The 21743-nt window shown below is 39.9% G+C and overlaps 1 long non-coding RNA gene across 1 annotated transcript in view; it reads right to left on the reverse strand.

Annotated features, from left to right (window-relative positions):
• Positions 1–17001, reverse strand: part of LOC144231226 (uncharacterized) — a 77812-nt gene extending 60811 nt beyond the window's left edge. The window contains exons 1-2 of the long non-coding RNA XR_013335015.1: positions 16881–17001; positions 14774–14922 (exon numbers count right to left, since the gene is read on the reverse strand). This is a non-coding gene — a long non-coding RNA (uncharacterized LOC144231226). The remainder of the gene's footprint in view (positions 1–14773; positions 14923–16880) is intronic.
• Positions 17002–21743: the final 4742 nt, after the last annotated feature.

Raw genomic sequence — 21743 nt, forward strand, 5'->3', positions numbered from 1 at the left:
GGAGATGTTCTCATTGTTAGTCATGGTCCTAAGTTACCTACTACGGTTGTTAATTTCAGGCTTTTGAAAATTGTCTACCCATTAAACATGCAGGGTAAAGTAAACAAACTATTTGCTATTTACCTCTAAATATTTAAGGGGTTTTCATAACTACCTATGAAGCATGCCTAAGTGAAGGCAGTATGGCATTCATTGCCAGGCTCACTTACAAGCCAAGGGAAACAATGGAAACAGTGTTTCACTGAACATGGGAAGCCAACATGCAGGTCAGAGATGACAGTTCCTAAGCTCTCCTCCCATTGTTTCACTCAAAAAAAACAACCTGAATTTCTGGTCTCATGCTATGTTTGGTCTTTTCATACAGGCAACTTGAGGAAATACTAGTAGAGAAAAATATACTATAAAAGATTATACTTCCAAAGACTAAAGTAGTTGCTTTAATATACAGGGTGTAGGGGCAAGCAGTTGTCTGCCAATATCAAGTCTTTTTGATCTTACTAATAATAAATCAAATTTCATTCAGTGTATTATAGGGAGATAAAGAAGAGAGAGGGAGTGGGGAGGGAGGGAGGGAGAGAGAGAGAGAGAGAGAGAGAGGGAGAGAAAGGCAGGAAAAGAGAAGGAAGAGGGAAGGAAAGGTAGAACTACATTTCCCAGCTTGCTTTGCAGTTGGGCTGGTTCTGGTCAATTAGACAGAAGCAATTATCCCTGCGTGGGGGCTTCCTGAAAAGCCCTTCAGAGGGAGCTAACTTCCTGGCTTGCACCATTCTTTCGTGTTTTTGACCGTTTTTCTTGCTTAGAATATGCACAGGATGGCTGGCACTTTGCAACCATCTTGAGAACATGAAGATGGAGGTCATACCTAATAATAGTAGAGCAAGAAGCTAGAAGCATCCAGGGTTCCTGATGACATCATACAGCTACAGTGCCAGTAGTTGGTTTCCAGCCATCATACTTCTTTTAAATTTTAAGCCACTGTTTTCGGAAATTTCTGTTACTCATTCAGATGAAACAGGGAAGTTGAAAAAATATTGGCTTGAAACTTGTTTTGTAGTCCTTGCCTTTCCATGAACCCTGGGGCCTTTGAAAAGCTCTCTTTCCATCCCATGACCTCAGTTCTCTTCTCTATAAACTATGTCAGTTGGGCTGGATGATCTTAAGAAAACTTTCACTTCACTATAGTTGTGATTTTTAACTACTTTTCCAATATCATTCTTAAGTGCCAATGTATAAAAAACACAAAACCAAAAAACTTGATATTAGGTAGGAATTTCAAAACAAAAGAAAAATGAGGACAAGTAGTTATAAACCTTAGAATCCACAAACCAGCAGATGACCTTTTAAACAAGTTTTAATTAAAGTAAGCTAGAGGTACCCAGGTGACTCAGTCAGTTAAGCATCCAACTCTTGATTTCAGCTTGGGTCACGATCTCATGGTTTGTGAGATCAAACCCGTCTTCAAGCTCTGCACTGACAGTGCAGGAGCTGTTTGGGATTCTCTGTCTCTCCCAATCTCTCTGCCCCTCCCCTGCTTGTACGCATGTGTGCGTGCACTATCTCTTTCTCAAAATAAATAAATAAGCTTAAAAAAGTGCCCATGTTTGGATAAATGTCATCACTAACTGAAAATGTTTTAGCCTAACTCTCAGAGAATATGATAGGACTGGTAAATAGAGGCAGGAAAAAGCTGTCCTTGCTCGCTTCTAGTTCCACTTAGGAAAGAGATCTATGGGATGGAGGATGGATAATAGGGAAGAGATTGACCCAAGTTGTGTCTGTGACTCATGCAATGGACCGTTGGCCTATTCCACATTGCCCTGGGTCACAATTGAATTCAAGGGGGTTGGAGTTGCACTGCACTTGGCTGGAAAGAAACCTCCCTTTTCTGTTCTCCCTGTTCCTGCTTGAGTGACAGAAGCTGACAGAAGAAGAGATCTACAGCATAGATCATCTTTGCAGAGCCCAGCAGTTCTGCAAGGGTACACAAATCACAAATCAATCTGTAGTTATTAGCGACCTACTGTATACATCCATTTTGCCAGGAGCTGGAGAAACTATAGAAGCACAAGCAACCTCAACCCTCATGTTCTAGGGATGCAGGAAAAGGTGGGAATGGGGGAAGACTCCTATAATTTCATCTTACTCTCCTAAGTGAAGAATTTATTACCAATCCATATAAACCAGAGGTCACTTACTGCATTCTGGAAGATTTTCTCTAATGGCCTGCAAATAAGTACCCCCAAAATCTCATAAAAATTTTCATAATCTTCCCCCTAGCCGAAAAAGTAATACTGAGAAATTAAATATTATATATTTAACCCTGCCCCCATGACACAATCAGTTTAGTGTGTTATTCTCAAAAACAAAAATTATATTTGTTGTTAGGTCTATACAAAGTTTTATGTTCCTGTCTGGCACTTAATATCCAAGCAGTCTTTCCATACCTGCAGTGCCCTTTACCACACTGAAACTAAATCATCTGGGATGGAAAATCTTTGATATGCCTTTCATACCAGCCTTGTGAAAAAAGATAATATGTCTAAGTTTATGGCGACAAACAGTGTCATTATCTCCCTTCTTCTAATATTTAACCAATCTCAACACTCAGGGGGAAAATGTTATCTGAAATCCAACCACTTCATATGCATTCACTTGATCTTCTTTTGACGATTCAACTAGCTTTTCTCACAAGTATCTCAAATACTTGTTTGGAAAGCTTTGCTCAAGTGGGTGTGCAAACAGGAGGAGACCTGTTCTTTAGCAATCCCTCCTCATACGCCTCCAACAGCACTATCTTCTTGTACTTTAGTTAATGAAAAGATAAATATGATCTGTGCTATGCCCAGCTGTGTTTTTCTTGCCCAGAGGAATTCACAAAAGGAAAATTTTAAATCATACATTTATCAGTGAACAAGCTTGCTAAAGCAAATAGATTTCAGTCTCCTGAGTTTGCTTCAATAAAAGATTAAACGCTAATAGTGCAACTTACCACACTCAACAGATTTATGAATAATCAAAGTTTGGAAGAAGGCCAGGCGGTTTAAGAACATTACCTACCCAACAGATGCCAATAGCATGTAGACATCTTCCCTGTAGCTAAGCAGCCGTATTTCCTATCACACGATTCAATATTGACTGAATAATTGGCCTTTACAAAACATTTATTAAAACGCACCATTTACCACACACCCAATGCTTGTTTAAGAATTTCAAGCAGGGAGGGGGATGGGAGAGACACTCAAGTTCTTTCTAATTCCTAAGCAGATTTAATTAGTAAACAGCGGCAAGTCAGGTCTGGAATTCGGAGACCGAGGGGCTGAATTGTCAAGGAGTTCTTTAAGGAATAAAGGCAATAATCACCTTATCATATCCAGTTTTTGAATAATACTTCGCCTCTGTGAGTGATGTGACTCGCAATGCACATACAACCCACCTTTCATGTGTTTACTTTTGTGTTCTAATGTGATTCCTCCGTGGTCAGGCTTCCATTATGTTACTCCTCTCCTTTTCTATATTGATACATTCCGGCATGGAAAGTTCGTTGAATGCTCTATCTACCCAGGGTAGGATGCTAAGTTAATGATTAAATGCAGGCTGGAATCACGGGATCAAGTTTCTCTTTGAAAAAGATTGCTTAATTCTCTATTCTGTAGCTTTATATCCATCTTTAAGAAATCTATGTATGTGCCAATTGATTCATTGTGATAGAAGTCACCTGTCAAAAAAAAACCTCTTTGCAAACAAATTATGAATACTATAAGGACAAAATGCACTATTTAGAATGCACTGAACCTAGTTATAATGAATTCAAAACACACTCATGGTGTGACTGGAAAATGAAAATGATCGCCATGTTTTCCAGGTTTGCTGTGACAGAAAACTGAGTTCCAGTTAATCTCCTGCCAAATTAGAACATGTTTCCTAATTTTTTGGCATTCTGTGCCATAAAGATCCTACTCATGCTCTCTGTAACAGGAATTCTTAAGCTACCCTCACCTAATGCCAGGAAAATGAAGGTCTCATTTGCCCTTGGCATCAAGTATATCTTGAGTAGGTTTTTTACTTATTTGCTATTTCTCTGACACCTAACACTAATTATTCGAGTTGTTTTTAGTTATAAAAAAACTGGTTTCTTCAGTTTTATCTGGACTTTAATTTTCTTTTAATGTTCATTTATTTTTGAGACAGAAAGACAGAGATAGAGACAGAGCGTGAGTGTTAGAGGGGCAGAGAGCGAGAGAGACACAGAATTCGAAGCAGTTTCCAGGCTCTGAACTGTCAGCACAGAGCCCAACCCAGGGCTCAAACTCAGGAGCTGTAAGATCGTGACCTGAGCTGAAGTTAGACACTTAACCAACTGAGCCACCCAGGCACCCCCAGTTTTACCTGGACTTTAAAAAGAGAATAGGTTTTCATTATGACACAGAATGCTGTTAAGTGGATTTGGAAATATTTTTGTCTAAATTTTGTCTTCATTTATTTATATATAAATATACAATAAACATATGAATATGTATTATGTATTATATACAGTATATATACATTTAAATATAATATTATATATATTTTTTTAATTCACACTCACTTGGCCCAAAGCAAAGGTGTTACGTCCATTTACCTAATAGTCATTTAAAAAGGAATCATTTTGCTGTGCACATTCAAGCACACCCAATAAAAATGGATAATATAAAGTGCTTGCAAACTCACTGGCCCTCTATCAGAAAGGGACAATGCTATAGCCTCATGTCTGATAATAGAATCTGGATAATAAATTGTAACACTTTGCAGACGAACTATATCAAATGTGTGGCAGCTAGCTAGCTTGCTAAGTCAAGTTTGTAAAAACTGCAATGGACAGAGAACTGAAGTAGACATTCAAATGAGAGAAAACCAGATTTTTAGTACATGAACAAACTGTTCACCTGCACAGACTATTGAAGCACATCACAAAGAAATTTCAGGGTTCTATGTTTTATCTATACATATATTCAATTAATATGATTTGTATATCTAACTACAATTTTTAAATTTATATATTAAAATATATGTTTAAATATTAAACTCAGTACAAGTAAGTATACTCATATGCTAGAGTATACTAAAATTGAAAAATTTTAGAACTCTTTTGGAAAGCAAGAAAACACATTTAATAACATGTGTAAAAGTGTTCATGTGCTTACAGTCTTTCTTTTATTGTTAGAAATTTTCCTTCAATACATATCAACAAGGAAAAGTTGTATTTGTTAATTTGTTATGTGGTTTTACATTTGGTTTACTTGATATTACATTCCATGGCATAAAATTATCAATCATAGAAAGTAACTAATAACAGAGGGAAAAGCAAATTATTGTACATTGATAGACTATTATTAACCATTATAATAGCAATTATGAAGCAAATACAGGAACACAGGCTCACATTTATGGTAAAATATTAAGTGAGAAAAAGTTGAGACTGTAAGAAAGTTAATTAGGCAGAGCCAAGCAAAACTCGATAGAGCAAAATTGTTTTCAATTTTTAAATTTTTTGGCAATACTATTTTCATGTTTTAAAAGTGATGACAAGTGGGGCGCCTGGGTGGCTTAGTCGGTTAAGCGTCCGACTTTCGCTTAGGTCATGATCTCGCGGTTCGTGGGTTCGAGCCCCGCGTCGGGCTCTGTGCTGACTGCCAGCTCAGAGCCTGGAGCCTATTTCAGAGTCTGTATCTCCCTCTCTCTCTGACCCTCCCCTGCTCACGCTGTCTCTCTCTCTCTCTCTCCTAGAAATAAATAAAAATATTTAAAAAAAATAAATAAAAGTGATGACAAGAAGTTGAGTCCTTCTTGGCCACATTCAAGTGTGAGGCATAATCGTCCCTGACTCAAGAACCCTGTCTGTGTAGACGGTGGTAGGGACTAGTCTCATTTCTCCAATAGGGGTCAATCCCACAGGTCGGCCATCCTCAGGGCTCCCGGTTTCAATCTGCTTCTGGAGCATGCATTACACTCATGTCCAAGTCTGGAAATGACTCCCACCCTCACTGAGAGCCACTCCCTCCACATCAAAGGACTGTCCCTGGCACAGCACATGAAGCGTGTGCAGCCCCAGCTCTGAGGGCAGCCACATCTTCACACTGTGAAGCTAAATTGTCCTCTTTAAGGGGACACGGCCTCATCACTAGGCACCCTTTTGTTAAACCCTAAACATCCCAGTGTCAAAGCAGTTGAATAATCACTAACTTATCAAGCCCTACAATTGCTTATTGAGAAGTCAGGGAGGGAAAGACAGTTTTAACACTCCCAAGTTAGAACAACAACAACCAAAAAGGACTTTCCAAGTTTATAATTTTTTAATGCCCGTGTTTTAAAACCAGATATTTATTGCTCTTTTAAAATGTCTCAGGGTAACATTTTTAGCTCTGCAACAGCGCTGCTAACATTCCAAGACCGGCTATCGTGCAACTGCCCATAAAAAAATTAACACTACCAAGGCCATTTTTTCTGGGCTGAAGCTCATGCCAATGAAAACTACCCTATAGGCATAAACTTGATATTTCTGTTCACCGCACATTAACCCAGAGTTCCTCAGGGTGTGACGCCCAGGTGACTTCTGTGATGCAGATTTCTAAAAATCTGGCTGGAAACCTGCATGATTGAACACCCCACTCGCGGCAGGCTGCAACCATTGATCTTCTCTGATTTTACCCAATCTGCACTTAGTCTTGGAAGATTAACCCATTGGCAGTTCGAATTCACATTGCTAAACACAAAGTGAGTCACCCCCCTGAGGCTTGTGAAAATGCCTTAGTCCCCAAAGTAGGACCCCGGGACTGCTGGAAGTCTGACATGATTCATGACAGGCAAAGACAAGAAGAGGCTGAGGTAGGAGCTGCGGGTGAGACCTATACTCTGGAAGGAACAGAACCACAGACTCCTAGAGCTAAAAAGAAAACCTTAGTGACCACCTAACATAGCCCTTTCCGTGCAGCACACGACTAGTTAGTGACAGGAACTCAGTCTAGCTCTCTTTCCACGGTCCCCAAATATTTTGAGGCAAGAGAAATAGAGGGGGAAGGAATCTGGCTATAAAGAAATTATCATTATATATTATAAAAGAAACAGAACACTAAGTGAAGACAAAATAGTCTATATCATCCCTAGTTATATCACCTATAATCCCTAAAACATTCTTTTTTTAAAAAATATTTTTATTTATTTCTAGGGGAGAGAGAGAAAGAGACAGCATGAACAGGGGAGGGTCAGAGAGAGAGGGAGACACAGACTCTGAAACACGCTCCAGGCTCTGAGCTGGCAGTCAGCACAGAGCCCGACGCGGGGCTCAAACCCACGGACCGCGAGATCATGACCCAAGCGAAAGTCGGACGCTTAACCGACTAAGCCACCCAGGCGCCCCTAATCCCTAAAACATTCTAATAAGGTCTTACTATAATTTTAAAATTATCTCCGGACCCTGAGGAGACCATCACAGAAGTTGGAGGTGGATGGTGACTTCACAGTGAAAGTGTCAAGAAAAGGGAAAGAAAATTATTCACACACCTAGCTGCTCACCACCCCACCCCACCCCACCATGACCTTCGAAAGTCTGTGGCCGCGTATTTACTTCAACATACAGTTTTGAGCAACTTCTCTTTGTCTGGCAGTGTAATTCCCCACACCCCATCCCTCACACTTTTCCAATCGAGGGAAAAGGGTCACAGGGTGGTCAGCTCGCCCTTCCTCACATCTGGCAAGGGTAGAAAGGAGGGGAGGCGGAGAGGGCTGGGGGGAAAGCAGGAGCCGGGGGCAGAGGGGAGAAGACTGGACAAAGAGAGACATCTCACCCCATTAGCTTCTGCTTGAAGCGTCTAGCCTGAGACAGAGGGATATGAAAAAGGGGTAGTCAATGGGAGAAGAGAAAAATTGCTTCCAAATAGTTGTTATGCTTCTGCTGCCCACATGGTGTTTTTAGGTGAAACCTAGGTATTTATAAAAACACATTTTCCACATCGTCCCTTTGCCACAAATAAGGCATCTTTACAATTCAGAACATCTGTCAAAAAGAAAAGGTCAACGAAATACAGTTGATGATGTTGTACCTCTGCCCCCACGAGCACATTCGACATCACAGAGAGAGATTCGCAAGGGAACGTTTCCAAATGTAAAGCCATATATATAGTAGGGTCACTTGACCAAATTACCTTTGTGTCCGGCTCTGAAGTGCTCATCGAAGAGAGTGAAAATCATCATGCTTCTACTTAGAAATAAGCAAACTACATAAACGAAACGTAACCAGGAAGAGAAAATGAATACAGCCTCCACCATTAATACTAAAACTAGTCAATAATTATCTAGGCGTTATCAGTTATGTTTTCGGTGCATCCTGGTTGGCCTCTAAGTAAAGAAAAGGAGCTCATAGGCACAGCTTGCGAATGCTGCGGGTTCTCTATAGGACTGTTATCTCAGGCGGCATGTGTGAAGAGTAAGGTAGACACACAGCGTGCAATCTGCGTGTTTACCGTTTCAACATTCTACCCACTTCTGGAGAATCATTGCTCATCCTAATCATTCAAAAGGCCCACAGGGCAGCAGGAAGTTCCTATTTACTGGCAAGTTAGTCCTTGGAAACCCTGGGAAGAAGATGGGCTTTGTCACAGAGTGCTAAGTCATGGCTGTGTGGAGGCCATTGAGTCACAGTCAGCCTGTCCCCAAAACTCAGTAGGCAGGAAGGAGTGTGTCACCCCTCCCTGCAGCTCTGTAAAGATGAGTAAGGATTAATGCTTATTTTAAAATCTGTCTGATTTTCAAGAAAGGAGAGATGAGAGCTACATATTCAAAAAAATACTATTTGTTTATTTTTTAAAAATTTTTTTATGTCTTTATTTTGGGAGACAGAGAGCGTGTGGGAGAGGGGCATAGAGAGAGGGAGACACAGAATCTGAAGTAGGCTCGAGGCTCTGAGCTAGCTGTCAGCACAGAGCCCAACACAGGACTCGAACCCATAGACTGTGAGATCATGACCTGAGCCAAAGTCGGATACTCAACTGACTGAGCCACCCAGACACCCTGAAATACTATTTGTTTAAATCCAAGTAATTTTGATCATGAGAACTAGAAATTTAAGAAAGCCATTCTGTAAACTTTTATAACATACTTCATGAATGAAACACATTTTCCTGTTTGACAGCATTACATCATTTTTCAAATGTAAGTTTTCCAAAATATTTACTAGCTGAAGGTAGTATGGTAGTTGGCTAAGCAGGAAAAAAGACAAAACAAAACAAATTAAAGCCTGGAGGACAAATAAACCCTGGATTAGAGGCAGGGAAATTATATAATGGTTTCATTGATTAAATGAACTCATGCTAAGCAGAGCCAAAGGAATAGATTTGCATAAACAAGGACTAATATAAATGTTGGAGATTTTCTAGATCTCAGTGAATTTGGTAATATGTGATCTATAGCTACACTGTCAAATACAGTAGTCACTAGTCACAGATGACTATTTATATTGAACATTATTAAGTAAATAAAATTAAAAATTCAATTCCTCATAGTCATATTCAAGTGCTCCATAGCTCCTTAGGACTGGGGACTACTGAAGTGCTATTGGATGGTGCAGACTACAGAACATTCTCATCACCACGGAAAGTTCTATTGGACAGCTCAGATTCCAGAGTTCATAATGGACTTCAAAGTGAGCACAGATATACAATATAAACTAAAATAAAAGGCCATGGCTCCATAAAAGTGAGCAATAGGGAGTGGCATATTCAAACCATAAAAAACGTTTATTCTTTCTTTGGCCCAGTCCTATTTAGGGGGCGGAAACTTTTAGGAAACAGGCAGGCTAAGTAGCCAAGTTACAGGGAGAGTTCACACTGAAATCCTTCCTTCAACCTGAAAATGTACACATGTGTATATAGTGCATGTGTGTGTGAGAGTGTGTGTGTGTGTGTGTAAGTGCACAAATACCCTCTGGAGTATTCAAAATATGACCTTACAAAGAGAAATGCTCATTGTAGTATATATCAAAATGGTGTGGATGGCCCAGAGTAGTGATAGTAAAGAAAGGACTTTAAAAAAAATCAGAAAGTCAAAACTAACTGGCACCATTTGATCCAACTCATAACAAATTGCCTATAGGAAGGGTCATTCTTTTTTTTTTTAATTAATGTTTTTTATTTATTTCTGAGAGAGAGAGAGTGAGCAGAGGAGGGTCAGAGAGAGAGGGAGATACAGAATCTGAAGCAGGCTCCAGGCTCTGAGCTGGCCGTCAGCACAGAGCCCGACACGGGGCTCAAACCCATGAACTGCAAGATCATGACCAGAGCCGAAGTCGGACGCTTAACCGACTGAGCCACCCAGGCACCCCGGAAGGGTCATTCTTAAAAAGAATAGAGCAACTAGATATTCTCTATCTTTACAAGGTTAGGTGTTCAAAGAAATTTTTACCACTGGTATTTACTCAGGATTGCAGTGGTTATCCAAGTGTCGTCATTGGGTCTGTTTTTGGAAGGGCGCCTGCCCACAGTGTTTAAATTATGCTATATCTTGTGAACAGGAGGGCTTGATAAAGTCTCAAGGTCATTCTCTGTGCTGGAACACTGATATCCTAGTAAGTATCTTAGTTTTCTAGTGATACACAAAGGCCAATTTAAAATACACTATTTGATTTCACCCTCTTCTTTTTTTTTCTTCTTTTTCTGCTTCCATTTGGTAATGTGTGTGCCCACAAGCTCATCCGTGCAGGGTGGTCACACGGTTATAACGGCTGTACAGAACTAAGGTTCCAGAAAGTATACATTCAGAGTGAGTTACAGATTAAATGGTTTGCAATGCACTACATGAATTTTTAAAGGTATACCTAACTCTAATAAGTACACGTATAATGAAATAAGAGGCTGGCATTTTACTCATGGTGATTATGAAACTTCAAAACTATATGCCAATTATCATATTGAATTGATTCTTTACTAATACGGCTTAGATTCTCTCTTTTTTTTCAGTATAGATGACATCTTTGTTAAAACTAGAGAACGCTCATTGGTATATTTACTGCTTGTGGATTCTCTGGTACTTTTATTGATAACTAAAATCCAGATACAGTAGAATCAGAGTAATTTGAATGTATAAAGCATTTTACAAGCACTATAACATTGAGCACATTGCATTTGTCTGCTATGACCACACATCCAAGATTTTATAGCAGGTGTTATTTTTAAAGTAAGAGGAAAATGAGCAGATTGATTAGTTGTGTGCCTAAGAACTTCTAACCCCATACTTATTTCTAAAAATTAGCTTTTAAAAATTAAAAAAATTTAATTTTAATTATACTAGTGAGACATGAATGCCTTTTTCTTAGAAAGTCTTATGCAGCGTTATATATAAATAAGGCTAAAGCTCCTCTAACTGCAACTCAGATCACATCCTCAGAGGCAACTGCTGTTATTAGAAGATGCTACTAGATCTTTTTCATTCTTTTGTAACCACTCACACGTATCCAAGAAAGCATTCCTAAGGAGACTTGATGTAACCTTATTCATAGCAACAACAAAAAAGTCAGATAAATAAATATCCAACAATAGGGAATAACCAAACTGGTTGCTATTTAGAAGAATGTGGTATGTGCATATTAAATAACTTGTAGGATCTGAAGGGCTTGATAAATGCACGGCATAGTGTGAGCACTATGTATAAGGCATTTAATATTGCCATTATATTGGCGTGTGTGTGTGTGTGTGTGTGTGTGTATTGAATAAAAGACACAAACTGCATAAACAAACCTACAGTATGAGCCAATTTATGTTAAATGCCCACACACACACATACACACACTTACACCACATATTCTCCGAGAGTTCCAGATTCTTTTCTCCATGAGACTTCCTTCCTCCTCAATTTTAGGTCACTGAGGACATTTTCAAACACCATAGACTAAGACAGAAAACAGGAATGTGCCTTTGTCCACCTCACTGGTGTTTCTCTCCTTATCTTACAAGCTTCAAGGATAGTTCACTTTGTCCTTGATTTAAATATAACCCCTCCCCCAAAACAAAGTTCTGGATAAGAGAGAAGAAGCCAACAAAACTGAATGAGTGTGAACCCTGCCTCGCCAGGTTCTCACTCTTCTGTTTCCATGTGGAAACTTCTTGTCAGATAAATCTTAATTTATAGCAAAAGAAAGGAATTGTGCTCTACTGAGCAGAGGATCCAAGAGGCAAATTTTAGTCCCGCTCCATCAGTCTCCCAACTGGGCAGACTCTTAACCCCCCTGCATCAGAGGCTTTGGTCATAGATTCTTTCATTATTCTTGCATTGCCTAATGGGAGTCCTTTCTTCACGATCATGCATGTCCTTTTACAAATGAAGCTTCCTTTGAAGACAGGCAAGAGATCAGATTAAGCCTTTCAATATATATTACTTCTGTTTCCTCTTGGTTCACTGTGCTCCACAATGGCTAATTCTCAGAGGGCTTGCAGACGTGAACTCTGCTCCAACTACTAAATAAGACTGTAGCAAGGGAGCGCACACCACAAGACATTCTTCTTCACTTCCAACCAGGGTTTCTCCCAAAGAGATACCCCTGTACTTCTGCTCCAGGAAGATCCAAATCCATTCCATGAATCATGTCAGTCTTAGAGTTTCCTTTTCCTAACCCTGAAGAAATCTTAATTATTCTCCTGGCTCAAAGTGTTTCTGAGTGGACCAACTCAAGTTTCTCTTTGTGGTGAAGCATCACAGACTCTACACTGACAAACACAGTACTGTGCATGGTTCCTAGAGCAAAAAAGTAAATTCTCAAGAAATATTTGTTTAACACACACTTTTACAAACACGATGCATATGGATACCATTTGTGCACTGTATTTGTCTTTTTCACCAAGCTCTGTACCAAGATGTACACAAATACTCCATTATTTACTGCTCTTTTTAAAGGACTACATTAGCCTTAAGCCTCTTGATATTCCCTCAGCTATCATCCACATTTTGTGTTCATTCTGAGACAAGTCTTCACTTTGCCAAAATCCGTGGTGATTTGGCCAGTCTGCATATTGGACAAGTTCAGTTCCATGAATCAGGATTCAATCCTATGCGCCTATAACAGGGGTCTAATTTATTTTTAGTGCTTGAATGTAAATTTTAAACTACAATATGCCAATTTAATGCAGTAAAAATTTAGCAGGCTTCTAAATTTATTTTGAGAATTGTAATGTAAAAGTCAACATAAAATTGAAAAGTTTTTATAGAATCTCAGAAATGTTATTTCTTTTTTTAATTTAAAAAAATTGTTAGTTTATTTTATTTTTGTGACAGAAGGAGACAGAGCATGAGTGGGGAAGGGACAGAGAGAGAGACACACACACACACAGAATCCCAAGCAGGCTTCAGGCTCTGAGCTGTCAGCACATAGCCCACTGCAGGGCTCGAACTCGTCAACCGTGAGATCATGACCTGAGCTAAAGTCGGATGCTCAGCTGACTCAGCCACCCAGGCACCCCTCAGAAACGTTATTTCTAAGGGCTGTTTCCAAAGGTTCAATAGAAAGCTTTATTTAGGTTCATCCATACAACTATAAGATTATTCATATTAATTCTCTAATACTTTGTTTGATAACCAATATGCTAGAATGACAGATAACAAAATAAGCAAAAGATGAACCTGAGTGGCCAAATGGAGCTGCTTTAGAGCAGTCTCCGCCAGCACCATCCAGAGGGCGCAGTGGGTGACTAACTCACTCTTGCCTGATCCACTGCTTTAGCATTGATTTGACCTTGGAAGACAAGTCAAATATTGAGAACTGTTTGATTTTTTTTCCAGAGGTACCAAGATGCTTAAAAGCACTAGGTACTTTGAAGACATGACATTCCAACCATGAACTGTGTTGCAGTGCTTGCCACTCCCCACCCCCCTCAGAAGAGGGTCATTGATACCCTGTCTTGGGCAGGCTGAGTTAGTTCTGAATGAAAGGTAGAAGAACAGTCTTCACCTCCAATATTTGATAGAAATCTACATAAAACTAGATAAAGTGATTAGCCCAGGGTGAGTTCAGTTCATCCAAGTACTTGGTCTCTACTTCCGATTTCCCAGCACTTCCACCAAATTGAGCAGGAGCTCTGCTTCCTTACACCTCATCCACCACCATAACAATCAGGACCTCAGCAACTTAGAATAAGGCTGGGATCCAACCACAAATCCCAATGTTTCTTGTAGTTTCTAAACTTGAGTTTAGAATCAAGTGTCTTAGTCCCTGGTTGAAACATTGGAATTCACTGGGTAAATCTCTTCAGTACCACTCTTCACTCCCTCCTCCCTCCACACACAAGAAGAACAGACAACCTGTTAAATACTTGTTAAGTGGGAAATGTGTGATACATATGAGGAAAGGAGAGAAAGTGGGTAAGTGGGTGGTGGTGGGAGAAGCTCAGGAAGGGGAATTTGGGGAGCAGAAAGAAGAGAAAAGAAAGAAAAAGAAAGCCCTGTACATCTCTAATAACAGAAAGTTCAGAGAATCCTATTCTGGAAAATAGAAGATATTTTACATGGTTGTATATGTACATATGCATGTGTGTTTGTGGGTATGAAATTATAACTGTATATACACAGAATTTTGTTCGATGATAACATAAATAACCAATAATGATATTTAGTTAATATCTACTTATTCAGTACATCTTCTAAATCTTACTCAATATTCAATCTACATTTTAATTAACAATAAGGTGGCCTGATGATGCTGTTGTGTGCCTTTTCTTCACCAAAATATAATATCGATGTTCTAAAAGAACACACTTACCCTTTTGGGGTTGACATTTCTGTTGCTTCCCAAAAGGCAAAGGCTCTTCTATTTTGTTTGCAAAACCAAAGGCCAGTGTTTCATTGTTGTTATGAGTTAGTCAAGATTTTTTTAAATGCCATCCCTTGAAAGTTCTTCCACAGAGATGTCTTTGAAATGAACAGCAGTCCCACAGATAGAAATTATAGAACAGAGGCCGAGGGGAAAAAGACAAATGGGGCAGCTATCATTATTGGCCATAAGTCACCCAGACTATAACTCTTCAAAATGACATCAATTTGGCAGGAGGGGGGGGGGTGGAAATCTCTAGAACATGCCACAGATTAAGGCACCATCTAGAGCCAGAGACATCCTTCTCTCTTATTCCACACATGTCATTTGCTGGTCAGGGCCAGCTAAATAAACGTTCTACAATGTCTGCAATTTTCATGTATTTCCTTAATAATAAAATTATTACATTGAACAATTTGTTGTAAAATCCAAGCAAATATCCGAGCTTAATTAATTCACTCTCTTTCAAGTTTCATACCTATTCACCAACCTCACACATTAATCCAACATGATTGTGGTTATATCAGGCATCTAGTGTGTCCATTCATCAAATATTTATTGTGTGCTTATTATGTAAGAAACAGTGCTAGGTATCTCTCTCTCTCTCTCTTTCTCTCTTCCTCTTGCTCCCTCTCTCTCCCCACCCCCACACACATGAAAGCATCAAACAATTTAAGACCCCATCACTCACTTTTGTAAGAAGTTTATAAACACAATTGTTTATGAACTTTTCTCAGCCTAATGAGAGAAGGTTATGAACTAATGATTATGTAAAGGACTAGAACAGATTTAGAAATGAAATTCCATGGAAATTCCATGATATTCCCAAAATATTTGGGAAGTGTGAGATACTTGGGGTAGATGGAATATAGCGTATAGGGACAGGGAGGAGTGGGGCCATGGCATAGGCTGCAGCAGGAGATAGAGGTAAGGGATGGGATGAAGGCTCTTACAAGGGTAAGGGATGGGATGAAGGCTCTCATACTCTCTGTGCTCAGAAGTTGCAATTCATCCTATTGGAAATGGAGCACCAATCAAAGCTGACAAAGGTGTAATAAGACTGTGTTTTAGCAGTGGGGGAGGCTGAGGGCAGTGAACAGATATTAACCAAAGTCTAGGTTGTTGTGATGGCCCAGCTGAAAAGCAGTGCTAACCATTTTCAAAACTTTTGCTCTGAGTATGCTAAACATAGCACACTAAGTTACTCAACAAAGCCATCTTGAATCGTATCACATAGGAACCAGTAATGATGCAGAGTCTTGGTACTCAGAGTATGATCTGTGGATAAAAGCACCAGCATCACCTAGGAACTTATTAGAAATGCAGACTCTCACTTCTGACCCCAGAGGTGCTGAATCAGAATCTGAATTTTTACAAGATCCCTAGGGAAACTGTATTCACATTACAGTCAGAGAAGTACCGATGTAAAGGAAACATCTCTGGGTTTAGAAAGATCAAGGCTCTGGTCACTTACTTCTTGAAATTTCCATTTTTTTTCTCCATAAAATTAGAAAAGATATACTGATGGGCTGTAAGTTAGATGTTATAATCAGTGTAAAAGTGCTTCATGAACTCCGAAGTACGATACGCAATAGTTGGAAGGTCATTTAATCATCGTGATCATTTTGTCTCAAAACAAAATCATATGTTTTATATGTTTGTAAAAAGAATTCTTTGAAACTTAAATATAGAAATGGTAAAAAGGACAAATTTGCAGAAAACAAAACATCAGAACGTTCATCACCAGAGGTGTCTGGTTTGGAGCTATTATTATTTTTATTATTATTTTGCATATTAATTCCCTTGGACTATACGCTATACTTCCAAGCCTTCCATTTATTCACAAAACCTATATCTCCCTCTCTAGTGAAATAAAGGAGAAGAGAAAAAAAAATGGCTGTGTTAAGCACTGCTCATTCAGCAAGCCTAAGAAGTGCATCCTTATCATATTTTTTCCTGGTCAAATAACCATTATTCTTAAAAGTACACCCAAATTCTAGCACTTAACTAGGTTTCTGGGGGAGCATATAGAGATCATTTAATGTAGAATACAAACCCATTTGTTTGCATCGTACTGCCTAGAAAGGAATTGATGACTCGCCAGATGACCTTCTTCAGGTGCCTTCAAAGGTTGGCTCCACAGCTCATTTTTTTTTTTTTTACTTTTTTTTCATGTTTACTATATTTTGAGAGAGAGAGAAAGAGCACAAGTAGGGGAGAGGCAGAGAGAGGGAGACACAGAATCTGAAGTAGCTTCAGGCTCTAAGCTGTCAGCAGAGAGCCCAATGCTTGGATCGAACCCATGGATTGTGAGATCATGACCTGAGCTGAAGTCAGGTGCTTAACCAACTGAGTGACCCAGGTTCCCCTCCACAGCTCGCTATTTCTAAGACCAAGCATTAANGTATACTTAAAAAATCCAAATATAAAATATGGCAGTAAAATAATAGAAACAAGTCTGAATATTTTTCCTATACCCCCATAGATCATTTTCTATAGTCCCTGGCATATGGGAACCCACTTGAGAGACCGTCCCNTCAGGTGCTTAACCAACTGAGTGACCCAGGTTCCCCTCCACAGCTCGCTATTTCTAAGACCAAGCATTAAGTGGGATGCACAGTTGCCCATAAGGCATGTTAGAAGGAATCCCAAGTCTCAATCCCCTCCTGAAGATTTCCCCTCTAAGTATGGTGCCGCAGAGACCCACGATTAGGCTCAAACCTACGGAAAAGATCCTATTTCCAACAAAAAGTCTTTTTAAAAACATATGCCAATTAGCACATTGCTACATGTTAATGATTTTATTAGGGTGGGCAGCTTTTGATCCAGCAGCTCTGAAGGAAAGGGACAGAAATCCCTTGTTGGTTTACTCATTCATTAATTCATTCTTCTGCTGAATATTTATTAAGTGCCCAAAGGAGCCAGACACTATCACTCATAGCGAAAGGCTGAACAACATGGAGATGTTCTCTGCTTTCATGGAGAATGTATAATCTAGAACAGTAGCTTTTAAATGTTAATCATGCACCAAATCAAAAAAAATTATTGGGCACGGATTTCCAAATATGTAGATATTTATTTATCAACATACTAAAAATAATAGAATAACAAAATAATATAAAATATAATAATAAATATATAAAATTCACTATGCNTTTCCTACATAGGAATAAAGTTATCCAGCACATATGATTACTTCAATCACCTCCAGAATTTGAACAAAAGAAATTATACGAGTTGCTCAGAATAAGACTTAATCTATTTTTTCTTCCTATCTCTGGTAACTTAAATTGTACCTAGAACACAGCAGATGTTTAGTAAATGATAATAGAATTGAGAAGAAAAGGGAAGAGTGAGGAATGAATGGAGAGATTACATAATATAACAAAAATTATTTTTACAATAAAAGGAAGAAATAGCTTGTTTGCCAGGAAAAAAATTAGTTATCCTGATTATTAAAATAATACTAATAGTAATAATAATAAAACAGAACAAAATTCATATGTGGGAGAAACAGCCTCCAGCTCACTTCCATTTGACCATCTGAAATACCTAATCATTTCTCAGCTCAAGATTCTCTGGGTACAGTTTTACGGGTCTCCCTCTCTTTTTTAATGGGCAATAAATTAACTATAAATGATCAAATAGTTTTTAAAATGCACAAATATTGCAGGTTCCTTAAAATTATCTACCTTGCCCATAATTCGTTGAAAAAGGAAATGGCGATAGACATAGTTACAAAGTTACATGGCCTCACAGCCGACAGACACCTACAACCATTTCCTTTGTTCGAAATCAACTGTATTTTCTTTGTGGCAAATGACTTCTACCGATAGTTGGTAATACTAATATTTGTGTCATGTTATCAAAAACATTTCCTAAGAATCACGGTTGCAGTGTTATCAATAATATATTTATCTGTTACATCAAAGTTTTGGTGTAATAAACTTATCACCATTTCCACTAGTTTCCCCCACACTCACTGTCGGCTTGGACAAAAGGTGCTTTGTAAAGTGTGTCCCCATTAGGAACAGTTCCTTCAGGTGCACACGCCAGTGCCAGGTCTGTGACCAGATTCCTCTGTTGAATTCAGAGCCTCTCCACCAAGACTACCAGAGGACAGCTCTTCCCCACTCGGGGGTGGCGGGGAGAGGGGCGCATGCAAGAAAGGAAGGTGAATGCTAGTTTGCACAGAAGGAGCTGCATTATGATGCCCTAAAGCTCACGGATATTATGAACGGGTATGTACCAGGCTTTCAGATATCCTTAGGTCACATTCTGGCAGCCTCCTCAAAGTCTTGGGAATCTTGAGCGTTTCAGAGTAGGGTCACTGCTCACTCCGGGCAGGGGCATGCTCTAGCTGAAAAAGTCTTTTTTTTTTTTTTTTTTTTGCCTCAACTTCTCCCTGGAGGTCTCCAAAGTTCCACATGCGTGCAGGAGAAGGATCTTCCCAGGAACCTTTACCCCATCCACCGACAATTAGGCTTCTCTCACGATCTGAAATCTCAAATTTCAGTCCCCAAGGATCGATCGATCAATCGATCGATCTACCTAGTATGTGCTGCTCACAAAACTTGTGGGTGGTAGGTCTTACTGTAAAATAAGGTTATTGTTTCCATCTTATTATAAAAATCAGTCTTATAAAAATAAGCTCTTTCAAAAGTAAAGACATAGGGGTTCACAGACTTTATAGAGCTTGTCGAAAGTCCCATTGCAGGGACTCGAAGGTGACTCTGCCTCACAGAAGTGAGATAATGACCACAACATTTTTATTATATGATCATATCATGTTTATATTAGCCCTGCTATAACTTTTGCCGGGTGTGTGTATAAGGACACCCCTACTTCCACGGGCACAGGGGTGCTCCCCACCAGCTCGGGCAGTGGCTCTCCCTTGCAGGCAGTGGGAGAGGAGAGACTGCCCTTCCTACCTTAACCTGCAGTGTGGCCCCACAGTGTAAAAGGAGGCTAGTCCCCAGCAGTGACTCTTTCATCACAGGAGAAATCTGACCCTCCTTTCAGATGCGTAGAAAGGGTGAAAAAGCCTCCCCCCCCCTTTTTTTTTCTTACCAAATACTGGACTTAAATTCCTTCCCAACTAACCCCCAAGAGCCCTTGAGGCTTCTGGGCCATTAGGAAAAGTGTTTGTAGAGCCCCTTCAGTGCCACGGCGGACAGACAGCGCAGACGCGAGCCGCACAGTAACAGGCGAGCCGCAGACGTGCGGGCAGGCCCTGCTTACGTGGCATTCTGACAGTGCCTTTTCAACACATGAACATTATTCCTCTGTGCAGAAATCCCATGGCCCCTATTAAATTTTCCATATCCCACAGACCCCGCCACAGCCTTCTGCGCCACCCCGAAGAGTGCTCTGTGCTCCCTGGGCAAACTCATTCTAGAAGGAGCGGACCTAGAACCGCACCACGTTTCTCGCTCGCACAACCCGGACAGCTGGGTTTGCCCGCGCTCGCAAACCGAACCCAGCCTCCTCCGCTCAAACGATACTTGTTACAAATATTCTGATTGGTTAAGATAAGATGTACTCTCATTTCCCTGAGAGTTTTATCTTTACAGATAGGCTGCACACAATCTATAAGAAAGCCGTAGCTGCGTGTTGTGGAGTTGATTGTTATTTTCGAATAGCATGTGCTGTGGTGTTTCCTTGGGGGAACACATTCCAATTTCTTAATGGGGTGTAATCAGTAACACGTTTGCTTCAGGCCTTATAATGATGATGCTGTTAACTGCATTCACCCAGAATCCTTTAAAACAGCTGTTTTCAACCAACTTTCACTGCGAATGTACTTTTGTGTGTTTAATGTACTTGGCAAGCCTTTTGAGAAAGCCCTTGCCTACTGTTTTATTTGTTTCCATTTATGAAAACATGCGTACACTGTGAAAATCAGATGCATTTGTAAAGTTATCAAGGAATTCTCAGCGGCAGCAGCAGCGGGCGAATCATCTCCAGCAAAATCTGCTTTAAAGAGACTTCCATGCATTTGTTTAACCATAAAATAATGAGCAGCTCTTCTTCAGGCAAAAGCTGGAATGGGCATATTTCTTGAATTATGTGTCCCAAAGTTGAGAGAGAGAGACAGAGAGAGACAAACACACACACACACACACACACACACACAGAATGAGAGAGAGAGAGAGAGAGAGAGAGACCCAGAAGGGCCACCTAGACAAGGTTCAGAAGTAAAAGTTTTCCACTAGGCAGCTTGCCCCTGATACTGGGAAGATTCATACCCAAAGCTGTAGACCAAGGCCTATTGTCCCTATCATTTATCAGGCCTCTGCTCTGAAATGCAAGAATTATCCTCAATTCATAGCTTTAGTAAGAACACCTTTCTTGCTTGTAACATTATCCAGCCAGGAAACAGGCAGCATGCACAAATGGTTGGTTGAAGTCTGGTCTTTGTTTTCTGCCCTCCTCGGTTGACAATGCTTGCTGTAAGGGAGCAGGCCAAAATAAAACTGTCAACCATCATGTTGCATAAAACCATAAAAGCAGGAAAAGTTTCCTTGCCACTTCATGCCCACTCACCCCCCAGAGTAGATAGGACTGTTGCTATATCATCAGTGGATTAGCGTATGTTGTTACAGGTATTTGTAGTCTTCAGGGCATGCAATTAAAAAGCAAGCAAGCAAACAATAACAGGCTTGTATCACAGACGTTTGTTCACCTCTTGGGGAGTCCTGAAGGTGGGGGACTGGGGTCCCCCAAATCCCAGTGCTCTGAGAAGGCCCATAAACTGCTTTTTCCCCCCACTTTGCCTCCCTTGTTCTAATCTCCTCATTTGAAATTATTCCTTAATCCATGACCACTGGGAAGGCAGATGCTCAAACAATCAGAGAAACTCAGTCCATTGTTTACTTTGCCTCTTCCCTGAGTCCCAAACAATAAATCTCACGACTTT

Source organism: Crocuta crocuta, unplaced genomic scaffold, assembly GCF_008692635.1.
Source record: "Crocuta crocuta isolate KB4526 unplaced genomic scaffold, BGI_CrCroc_1.0 scaffold433, whole genome shotgun sequence".
Taxonomy (NCBI): domain Eukaryota; kingdom Metazoa; phylum Chordata; class Mammalia; order Carnivora; family Hyaenidae; genus Crocuta; species Crocuta crocuta.